The sequence below is a fragment of the Macaca nemestrina genome, chromosome 3 (assembly GCF_043159975.1).
Source record: "Macaca nemestrina isolate mMacNem1 chromosome 3, mMacNem.hap1, whole genome shotgun sequence".
NCBI classification, from domain to species: domain Eukaryota; kingdom Metazoa; phylum Chordata; class Mammalia; order Primates; family Cercopithecidae; genus Macaca; species Macaca nemestrina.
In genome coordinates, this window is record NC_092127.1 from 135,906,354 (window position 1) to 135,918,496 (window position 12,143).

At 40.7% G+C, this 12,143-nt stretch overlaps 1 long non-coding RNA gene across 4 annotated transcripts in view; it reads left to right on the plus strand.

The window, feature by feature from the left end:
• Positions 1 to 12,143, plus strand: part of LOC105477312 (uncharacterized) — a 46,265-nt gene that overhangs the window by 17,118 nt on the left and 17,004 nt on the right. For all 4 annotated transcript variants that reach the window (XR_011621225.1, XR_011621226.1, XR_011621227.1 and 1 more), the window contains exon 2: positions 7,368 to 7,467. This is a non-coding gene — a long non-coding RNA (uncharacterized lncRNA). The remainder of the gene's footprint in view (positions 1 to 7,367; positions 7,468 to 12,143) is intronic.

Here is a 12,143-nt window from a genome sequence, read left to right on the forward strand (position 1 = left end):
ATGTAGCACTCTAGATGTGAGGAGGGGTGAATTGCCTGAAGCTCACTGTCATTGTCTGTGAGTCACATGCTGAATATGTGAGGGGGCTCAAGTTAAAGGGTAACTGGTTAGGGAAGGTTAGGGAAGATTTTCCTTCCGGCCCCACACAACTACTCAGGCTTCCCCTGGAAGCTATCAATTCTCTTTGGTAGGAGGTTCTCTTCCAGCTCTGTGCCTTAAATTAACCGAACATGGCCACGGTTCCAGGAATTTGCCTGCTCTGATATGTTCACTACGATGATTATGTACATGATTCCCTGGTTCCAGATCTGCACTCACTCCATAGTCCATCTGGCTTCTGACTCTGGCTCCATTCCCATTTTTTAGTTCTGCTGCCGTCCTTCGTACTAGACTTTGGTATTTGGTTTCCTATTTCTGACTTTTGGCTTGCTGCCACAAAAAGGGGGGAAAAAAAACCTGTAGTAATTATCATTTCTACTTCAAACTACTTCACTTTCATTATTCTGTAGTCACCCAACACCCATTTTTGGTCATGGGCCAGTGCCTTAATCAAAAACACTGGACTTTACACAGGGCTTCACATCAGTGGTTGTTCATATGGTTTTCTTCTACAAATACTATCCCCACCAGCTGAAGTGCTAAGGCTAGCTATAATAATGGCAAAGTCCAGATCATTCGCTATTGTGTATTTTGGCTTCTTGTCTCTGGCAGTTGGAGTGAGTTGCAAAGACATTGGGTTACGAGTGCAGTTCTAAGGCCATGTGCACAGGGACCAGTTAAAATGAATTTGGGATGCATGGATGGTAAACCTGAAAGTGGAAGGCCCCCACCCCTACTTTATGGGTGAGGAGACTTGTTTATATATCGGTGAGACAGTAGTGATGAGTGGGACATATCTGTTGTGAGAAGAGCCACAGAGTCTGCTCTCTGTATTGTCTCTCTTAGTGATTAAGACTGTCAGCTTAAACTTTCATTTATTTAACACTTATTGAGCACCTATCATGTATGCATTAAGTGCTAGGCTAGAACTTTGGGATAGAATGATGAGCAAAAAGGCATGGCCTCCACTGTTAGTGAGCTTACAAGGTAAGTGGGGCAAGGATGTTATACAGTAATCTAAAAATTATTTAATGAAAATTATTGCTAAACACAATAACATAACTAGTTATATAACCAAGTCTAAATATAATAATATAACTATAATTATAGAAAATTATAACTTATGTTAGTGCTATAAGGAAAAAGTGCATAGTACTATTAAACAGTGTAATAGTGCTTTCCTGGGATATTATCATTAAATTGAGATCTTAAGAGAGAGTAGGAGTTAACTAGCTGAAGAAAGGATGAAGTATAGCTATGCAAGTCCCTGAGGTTAAAGAACAATGGTAGTTTCAGAGTTGAAAGAAGGCTATTGTTCCCATTGTGTTAGAGAGTTATGAAAGACATGTTGCCAGATGAGTTTAAGAAGTGGGTAAAGACTAATCATAGAGGGTCATTAGAAGAATTTCTGTCTTTTTTTTTTTTTTTTTTTGAAAGGGAGTCTCACTCTGTCGCCGAGCCTGGAGTGCAGTGACATGATCATGGCTCACTGAAAGCTCCGCCTCCTGGCGAGTTCACGCCATTCTCCTGCCTCAGCCTCCCGAGTAGCTGGGACTACAGGCATGCGCCACTATGCCCAGCTAATTTTTGTTTTTTAGTAGAGACGAGGTTTCACCATGTTGGTTGACCAGGATGCTCTCAATTTCTTGACCTCATAATCCGCCCGCCTTGGCCTCCCAAAGTGCTGGGATTACAGGTGTGAGCCACTGTGCCCGGCCAAATTTCTGTCCTTTTAGATTATTTTATTTCAACTTTTATTTTAGGTTCAGTGGGTACATGTGCAGCCTTGTCACATGGGCATACTGCATGATGCTGAGGTTTGCAGTATGATTAATCCTGTCTCCCAGATAGTGAGCATAATACTCAATAGGTAGTGTTTCAACCCTTGTCCCTCTCCCTGCCTCCCATCTCTAGTAATCTCCAGTGTCTATTGTTGCCATCTTTATGTCTATGTGTACTCAATGTTTAGCTCCGACTTATAAGTGAGAACATGCAATGTTTGGTTTTCTGTTTCTGCGTTAATTTACTTAGGACAACAGCCTCCAGCTGCATCTGTGTTGCTGCAAGGGACATGATTTTCTTCTTTTCCAGGCTGCATAGTATTCCATGTTGTATATGTATCACATTTTCTTTATCCAATCCACCATTGATGGGTACCTAGCTTGATACCATGCCTTTGCTATTGTCAGTAGTGCTATGACTAACATATGCATGCATGTGTCTTTTTGGTAGAATGATTTATTTACCTTTGAGTATATACTCAATGATAGTACTGCAGGGTCAAAAGGTAGTTCTATTTTTAGTTCTTTGAGAAATCTCCAAACTGCTTTCTACAGTGGCTGAACTAATTTACATTCCCACCAACAGTTGTATGTGTTTCCTTTACTCCTCAGCCTCTCCAGCATTTGTTATTTTTTGACTTTTTAATAATAGCCATTCTGACTGGTGTGAGATGGTATCTCACTGTGTTTTTTAATATTGTTATTATTATTATTATTATTTGAGACAGGGTCTCACTCTATCACCCAGGCTGGAATGCAGTGGTGCAATCTTGGCTCACTGCAATGTCCACCTCCCAGATTCAAGTGATTCTCATGCCTCAGCCTCCCGAGTAGTAGCTGGGATTACAGGCGTGTGCCACCATGCTTGGGTAATTTTTGTATTTTAGGTAGAGACAGGGTTTTGCCATGTTGGCAGGGCTGATCTTGAACTCCTGGCCTCAAGAGATCCACCTGCCTTGGCCTCCCAAAGTGCTGATTACAAGTGTGAGCCACTGCGCCTGGCCTCATTGTGGTTTTGATTTGCATTTCTCTAATGATTAGTGATGCTGAGCATTTTTTTGTATGTCTGCTGGCCTCTTGTATGCCTTCTTTTGAGAAGTGTCTGTTCGTATCTGTTGCCTACTTTTTAATGGGGATATTTGGGGGTTTTTTGCTTGTTGAATTAAGTTTCTTCTAGATTCTGCACATTAGACTTCTGTCCAATGTATAGTTTGTGAATATTTTCTCCCATTCTGAAAGTTGTCTGTTTACTCTGTTGATAGTTTCTTATACTGCGCAGAAGCTCTTTAGTTTAAGTAGGCCCCAAGTGTGAATTTTTGTTTTTGTTGCAATTGCTTTTGAGGACTTAGTCAGAAATTCTTTGCCAAGGCTGATGTCCAGAAAAATATTTCCTAAGTTTTTGTATAGGAGTTTTATAGATTTAGGTCTTACCTTGAAGTATTTAATCCATCTTGAGTTAATTTTTGTATATGGTGATAGGTAGGAGTTCAGTTTCATTCTTCTGCCTATGGATAGCCAGTTACCCCGCATCATTTATTGAATAGAGGGTCCTTTCCTCATTGCTTATTTTTTTCGACTTTCACAAAGATCAGTTGATGGTAGGTGTGCAGCTTTATTTATTTCTGGGTTCTCTATTCTGTTCCTTTGGTCTATGTGTCTTTTATTGTACCAGTACCATGCTGTTTTGGTTATTATAGCCTTGTAGTATAGTTTGAAGTCAGATAATATGATACATCTGGCTTTGTTCTTGCTTTGAATAGTTTTGGCTATTCAGGGTCTTTTTGGTTCTACATGAATTTTAGAATAGTTTTTTCTAATTATGTGAAAAAATGGCATCGGTAATTTGATAGGAATAATGTTAAATGTGTAGATTGCTTTGGCCAGTATAGCTCTTTTAATGATATTGATCTTCCAGTCTATGATAAGAGAATGTTTTTCCATTTGCTTGTGTCATCTATGGTTTCTTTCAGCAGCGTTTTGTGCCTTGTAGAGATCTTTCACCTCCTTTGTTAGTTGTATTTCTAGGTATTTTATTTTTTGCGTGGTTATTGTAAATGGGATTGCATTCTTTATTTGGCTCTCAGCATTAATGCTATTGGTGTATAGAAATACCACTGCTTTTGTACACTGATTTTGTTTCCTGAAATGTTACTGATGTTTATCAGTTCGAAGAGACTTTTGGTAACATATTTAGGGTTTTGTAGATATAGAATCATACTGTCAGTGAAGAGAGAGAATTTGATTTCTTATTTTCCTATTTGGATGCCTTTCATTTCTTTCTCTTGCCTGATTGCTCTGGCTAGGACTTCCACTATTCTGTTGAATAGGAGTGGTGAGAGTTGGTATTCTTGTCTTGCTGTAGTTCTTAAGGAGAATACTTCCAGCTTTTATCAGTTCAGCATGATATTGGCTGTGGGTTTGTCGTAGATAGCTCTTATTATTTTGAGATATTGTCCTTCTAGTCCAAATTTGCTGAGAGTTTTTTTTCATGAAGGGATTTTGGATTTTTATCAAAGGCTTTTTCTATGTCTATTGAGATGATTGTATAGTTTTAATTTTTAATTGTGTTTATATGGTCAGTCACATTTATTGATTTATGTATGTTGAACCAGCTTTGCATCCCAGGAATGAAACCTACTTGATCATGGTGAATTAATTTTTGATGTGCTGCTGGATTTGGTTTACTAGTCTTTTGTTGAGGATTTTTGTGTCTGTGTATATGAGGAATATTGGCCTATAGCTTTCTTTTTTCATTGTTTATTTGCCAAATTTTGGTATTAGAATGATGCTGGCTTCATAGAATGAGTTAGGGAGGAGTTCCTCCTCCTCAGTGTTTTGGATTATTTTCTGTAGAATTGATAACAGTCCTTCTGATCAGTTCTTCTTTGTATATCTAGTAGAATTTGTCTGTGAATCCATTTGATCCAAAGTATTTTTTGGTTGGTAGATTTTGTTATTACTGATTCAATTTTGGAACTTGTTATTGGTCTATTCAGGGTTTCAATTTCTTCCTGATTCAATCTTGGCAAGTTTTGTGTTTTTCTAGGAATTTATCCATTTCCTCTAGATTTTCTAGTTTCTGTGAATAGAGGTGTTCACTGTAGTCTCTAAAGATCTTTTTTTGTTGTTGTTTTTTTAAATTTTGTTTTCTTTTTATTTTTGAGACAGAGTCTCACTGTGTCACCCAGGCTGGAGTGCCCTGGCACAATCTCAGCTCACTGCAACCTCCGCCTCCTGGGTTCAAGCAGTCCTTCTGTCTCAGTCTTCTGAGTAGCTGGGATTACAGGTGTGCGCCACCACGCCCGACTAATTTTTGTATTTTTAGTAGAGACAGGGTTTCACCATGTTGGCCAGCCTGGTCTCGATCTCCTGGCTTTAGGTGATCCGTCCGCCTCAGCCTCCCAAAGTTCTGGGATTACAGGCATGAGACACCACACCTGGGCTCTGAGGCTCTTTTGTATTTGTTTGGGATCAGTTGTAATTTCACCTTTGTCATTTCTGATTGTGCTTCTTTAGATTTTCTCTCTTTTGTAGTTTGTTAATCTAGCTAGTGATCCATTGATCTTGTTTATCATTTCAAAGAAACAAATTTGCCTTCATATATTGTTTGTATGGATTTTGGAGTCTCAATTTCATTCATTTCTGGTCCAATTTTAGGTATTTATTTTCTTCTGCTAGTTTTGGGGTGAGTTTATTGTTCTTCTACTTCCTCTAGGTTCAATTTGAGACCTTTCTAACTTCTTGAGGTAGGCATTTAGCACTATAAACTTTGTTCTTAACCCTGCTTTTGCTGCATCCCAGAGATTTTGGCATATTGTGTTTCTGTTTTCATTTATTTCAATTAATTTTTTGATTTCTGCCTTAATTTCATTGTTTACCTAAAAGTCATTCAGGAGCAAGTTGTTTAGTTTCCATGTAATTGTGTGGTTTTTGTAGATATTCCTGATATTGATTTCCATTTTTATTTCACTGTGATCCAGGAGTATGGTTGGTATGATTTTGATTTTTTTTAATTTATTGAGACTTGCTTTATGGCCAACCATGTGATTGATCTTAGAGTATGTTTCATTTGCCGATGAGAATGTATATTCTGTGATTCATAAGGGGAGCATTCTGTAGACATCCAATTGGTCAAGTGTCAAATTTAAGTCCCAAATTTCTTTGTTAGTTTTCTGCCTCAGGGATCCGTCTAATGCTGTCAGTGGGATATTGAAGTTTACCAGTATTATTGTGTGGCTAAGTCTTTTTGTAGGTTGAGAAGTACTTGTTAAGTCACTAGGAGACCTGCAGTTCCCAGTGGACCTGCTGGTCCTCTGAGCTTAGCAAAATTGGAGTGAATTGTGGGGTATGTCTGGTGATGCAGTGGATCAAAGGCAGAGGATTCTAGGGCAGGGCTGTGGTGCTACAAGTATGCAGTTGGTATACCTCATGGACCAGGATTTTTAGCCCAGCAGGTGACTGTTGAGTCTGCCAAGCTGACACTTTCCCAGCTGGGTCTTCCTCCAATTTCTGCCCCAGGAGCTGGCCAAGCCAGCTAGTTTTGTTCCAAGCCTTCTGTGCCCAGATTGCTGGGCTGTTCCAGCTATTCTGCACCATGGGGATCCCTCAGGCAGAAGCTGAGCTGGCCAACGGGCAACACCTTTCCCAGACTGGTCTTGCAGAGGGAAAGACACCTACTTCCCACATCAGCACATGAACCCATGCCCCACTTTCTCTTTGTCCTGGTAGTGGGGGCTTCTCCCCTGCTCAAGCTCTGGCTACAGATCTCAACTCAATACCCCTGGACAGTGTGCTCGAACCCTGGAAATTTGGAACGGGGCTCATGACTTTTTACTCTGGCTCCTTCACTGGCTGTGCTGGGGGACTGAACTACTCACAGTCTGCCAGCAAAACACTCAGATGAGGCACTCAGGAGGCTGTACTGTGTGTACCCACTTTCAGGAGCAGTCTGGCAGATGGCGTTGGGAGGGATCAGAGTCAAGGGGGCACATGGATCAGATGCACTGCAATACTTTGGAAAAGAGTTCTCCTCTCTCTGGCCTGCCAGTTAGCGGTGGCTGCCGTCACCCAGAGCAAAATGGAAAAGCCTGGGGGATGGGTGCCTGTGGTCACCTTTTGCTGCAGCTGCCCCATAGGCTGTGAAACCTTCTGGGCTCTGTGCAGGTTTGAGCTCTGCCTCTGCCTAATCTCTGGGGAGTTCCCCTTGCCAATTCAAATGTCTAGTGGGGGGCATTGGGTCTCTTGTAGCTAGGATCCCAGAGTCCTGTGGTGGGAGTGTGGTGCCCCAGAGTTCCTTCACTCACCCTTTCCTGAGCACCTGTTCAGGACCAGAAGCTGGTCCTGGTGCTTGATGACTCCATGCAGGTGTCCCAGCTTCCTCTCTTTTCAACCTCAATGTCTACGTCATCTCTCTATTGACTTTCAGTGTTTTCTCTCAAAAGAGCTGTTCAGAGGGTGATGGCTTAGTCTATATTTTGATTTTCCTAGGTGGGAGAGGTGTTTCCTGGCTACAGTTTGTTGGCCATCTTGTCCCTTCCTTTGGATTTCTGTCTTTATCTAAAGAAAGATGGGATGCCATTAAAGTGAGGTAAGCTGGATCGTGCTATTATTTATGTGTTGAAAAGATCATCCTTGATGCTTACGTGGAGTAGGCCAAAAGGATACAAGAAGACAAATCAGAAGACTGATTTGGTAGATCCAGTAAAGACATAATGCTGGCTCAGACCATTGTGGTAGTGGTGGAGATAGCTAGAAATGTTTGGATTAGAGATAAATTTTGAAATAAAAGTAAATGGAACTTGCTGATTAATTGGAAATAAAGGATAACATTTTCCTCAAATCTCTGACCTCTCACCTCCTGGATCACTTTTAGAAGATGATCTCATTTCCTATTTTACTAAGAAAATAGAAGCCATCTGACAAGAACTCCCTAATTTACCTGCCAATAAACATGAACTTAAGAGGGGCTTAGAGAAAGTGATGTCTTCAGGGAACAGATTTCAGTTAAAGCAAGGGAGTAGAGTAAGAGCTCAGAGAAGTTTTTAAGGATATAAGTGAGTCTTCTGGACAAGTATTGACTCTTTTATTGGGCCCTTTACTGAGGTTTGGAAGGCAAGGAAGGGGAGGGGACTGAACTGAAACAAAAAAATGAAAAGAGTTACATTGATGATAGTGAGGTAAAGGATAGATGACCCTTCAATTTGTCATACAATGGAACCATGGGTAAAGGCATGGTAAATTTCTTTGAGGGAGGCAGACAATGGGAGGTGGCAAGAGAATTTGACCAGGCTGGTTATAGACATAGACATTGACAACCTGCATGTGAGAAGGTTTGGACATTGATGGATATAGAAACCGAAGACTCACATGCTTCAGGGCCTGGTGTATAAGAAAACCACAGAAGACTGGTATCAGGCAATGTCCATAGTTTCTTTGGATTGTTTTGGATGTCCTCCAGGAACTGACCTGGTGCAAAGGTAATGTTGTACTAGGAGTGAAGGAAAGCAGAAGGACTGGAATCCATATTTGTCATATAACGGATATATGAAAATGGTTATAGTCAAACTTCTCTGTTGTGAGATGGATGACCTAGTCATATTGTTTATTTGATATGCGGTCAAGGTAATCTTCTTTCTGTATTTGGTTGATCATTCTTTTTAACCGTCATCTGTGGACAGTGAATAGGATAGTGGGTCAATTCAGACCTGGAAGGCTTTGAGGGCTGCACTCTAGAAACACAAGGCTAATTGTAACACATGGTCTCACTTTAAGTTTTCAGGTAGTTACAGAGATGAAACATCCCCCTAATCAGTAAGAGAGCAGAATATGATCCAATGTAAAGGGTACTTTGTGTACCATCTTGGTGAAAATATTGATAATTGTGTTAAATACTTACAAAGGGGAAAGGCTAGGGCAAATCATGAAAGAGTTAATTTCTTAATGAACTCTGAGGGATCAGGGTATAATTTTTTCTGGAGCATCCTGAGCCTGCTTTGGTTAAAGATGCAAATACTTGAAGCAGTAGTAAAAATCAGAAAGTTTTATCAGACCGAAAGATTACCAGCACCTTGGGAGGTCGAGGCAGGTGGATCACCTGAGGCCAGGAGTTCAAGACCAGCCTTGCAAACGTGGTGAAACACTGTAGCTGTTTTAAAAATACAAAAATTAGCCAGATGTGATGGCAGGCACTTGTAATTCCAGCTACTCAGGAGGCTGAGGCAGGGGAATCACTCGAACTGGGGATGAACTGGGGAGGTAGTGGTTGCAGTGAGCTGAGATCGTGCCACTGCACTCCAGCCTAGGTGACATAGCAAGACTCTGTCTCAAAAAAAAAAAAAAAAAAAGGGAAGAAAAGATTGCCAGACAGCCTAGTGGGTCATATTCAGGGTCTTGAGTAGACTTTAATATCCAGCCAACTCAATGTTCTAATAGGAGCTTAACACACTTGTTTGGGATTCACTTTAAGTAAAGCAACATCTTGATTTTTCAGAATTGTTTCCAATAATTCTGAACTCCCTCAGATGCTGTTTGTCCCAAGTGTCTGCCTATTGTTGCCCCATGATGAAACCTTTTACTTCTAGCAGTAGTTATAGGGCCATGTCAGTCTTTAAGCAAAGACCTTCAGGCATGAACAAACTTGCCCATAAATAAATTCATAGATTCCTCATACCTCCTATATAAATGATGTGAATTTGACTCTACATAAGAATATGACAGATTACATCTGAACTATGCCTAGCTCTCTTGTCATTCTGCTGTTCTTTTTAAGAACATCAGGTCATGGGAAAGTTCTAAGAACTCTCAAGTTAGTATATCCAGGCTTTAAAGGCAGTGTTTACAGTGAACAGTCTCATATGTTGTTCAATTAATTATTGCCATAGACAACTTTCTCTGGAAATAAGTGGACGGGCAGAGTTCATCTTGACCTGAAACCGTATGGCAGGAATTCCTCCATAGAGATGGTGGAGGCCTCTCTTTGAGAAGAAGGGAGGAGATGAATGGAGTAGTATGATTGAGGTTGAGATGAAGAACGTAATTATTGAAAGGCAATGACCATTTGTAAACCAATTATGTCATATCTGGTTTCTCTAACTTACTTGTCTGGAAAGAATATCATTCAGGATTCTATCAGGACAATAGAGTCACTATAAAAATTATCAGAATATGTGACTTATTAACTCTGAATGGAGCTGTAGAAATAAAGGTCTGAAAGAAGGGAGTTAGAGATTCAAAAAATCATCACCAACCAATACTCTCCACCTGTCTCACGGGCAAATCCTGCAGGGAAAAGCAAAAAACCAACTACTTCAGACTGTTGAAGCGCAACAGCAAAGAGGGGATTTGTGGCAAGGTCTATGGGAAGTTGCCTTCATGAAGCTACTGCCTCTGTCAGTCCACAGTCAAGCATTTGGTTGAGGATCTGGGGTCATTGTTGGCCAGCAGGGCCAGCAGCTAGGAAGATAAGTTGAATGCAGAGGAGAGGGAGGATAATGAGAATTGGAGTTTCTTATTCTTCTCTTAAAAAGTACCAGGGCCCTAGCAAAGAAAGAAAGAAGACTGAGGGATTTCCATAGATATTTCATCCATATAATTCCAAAGGCATAATAATCTAAGAATGAAGTATATTCTGTTTTTTATTTGTTTGGATTTGAGCCACAGATGCAAAATAGATCATGCAGTCATCTGTTTATTCACAGTTAATATTTGCTTCCTTTTTCAAGAACACCATTTAATAGGCCAAATATAACTTGTAGGAGCCTTAAGAATGGGAACATCTAGTAAAGTAGTTATCCTATGGCCCAAGAGAATTATGGGCTCAGGTGAGGTTCAGCCTCTTAAATGCTCCTGGAGTTCACAGCATTATGTGTCTCTAGTTAGTTGATATAAAAGCTCTTGGACAGCAGGTTCCTATCTAACATATATGCCTGGACATGTTCTCCAAAAATGTTCTAGTTCAGTTCAGAGTTCAGCAAATTCAGTTGCTGTTGCTGCTGTTGCTTCTCTTCCACTGTCCTTTCTACCTGTCAGTCTACATTGAAAATTCATCCATCATTTTCCTGAGAAGGAGGCCATAGCTACTAGGAGGTATGAGTATGTGACTTTGTATGAAGTCTGATGAAGATTTTGATGAGCTTGGTTAGGTTTCTTGGGTGAGCAGTTCAAGCTAGCTCATCCCAGGGTAGTAGACAACACTGTGATTGATGTACATGGGAAGTCCCACATCCAACCCACACCCAATAACTGTGGGGTATAAAGGCCTTGCCATGTGAAAGGTTATTCTAGCTCCAGGGCTTCCAGTGGGGTTGGCTGAGGCTGTTGTTTGACTCCTCACTGTTCCTACTCCTGCTTCCTTTCTCTCCCTTCCACAGATATTGATCCCATGGATAATCTTTAGTACCAATGATGCACTAAAGTCAAAGTCTACTTTCTGGAAATCCCATCTAGAACACCATTATAGCTTGTAAAAATTTTTGTTAGAGCTATGCTTGGAAAGACTTGCCTTCCTCTCCTCAGGTACTAGCCCTGTGGTGAGATTATGGATTAAAGATATATGTCAGAGTAAAGACAATATATGCGATTAGAGTTTAGAAGGAAGACAGTGATCAGTAAGAGCTTGCAGGTTCCAAAATGGTAGTATTTCTGGCTTCACTCCTCTACACAGAAAACCAAACAAATATATAGTGCCAAGATTATCACCAACAATATCTTAGAACTCAAATATTAAGACAGTTCCTGGGGCCACAGAGAAGTAAAAAATCACCAAGAAGATGGTAAGAAAATCAAACTTCCATATTCATGATATCCTTTTCCCTGGTGTGCCTGACACCAAGTGTGTGGAAAATTCCCCACCAACTCACAGTTTCTACAGTGGAAAAAGTGAGACTGAGGTGAATAACCAGCTTCTCCACAATCTTGAGTTTTCTGCTGAGAAATCTTTCCCTGCCTCAACCCACAAGAAGCATTGAGAGTACCAGAAGAGAGAAATATCCCTGAGGAAAGCCAGAGACAAAGTGGGGAGATAGAAATACCATCCTTATCTCTGGAAACTCTGTTCTATAACTTGGCCAAAGGAGATGCCAAATCAGAGTGGCTGTTTAGCAGCACCACACAGTAAGAGGTTCATCTCACAGGTCCCCTGGGTAAAAACCCTTAGCCAGCCTTCCTATACTACTGAGATATCCTCTTTGGGACCTCCCCCATTCAAGATGGGTGGCACACTGATAATTTACTAAAACCAAGGCAAACCTGGGCTTAAGACACCAA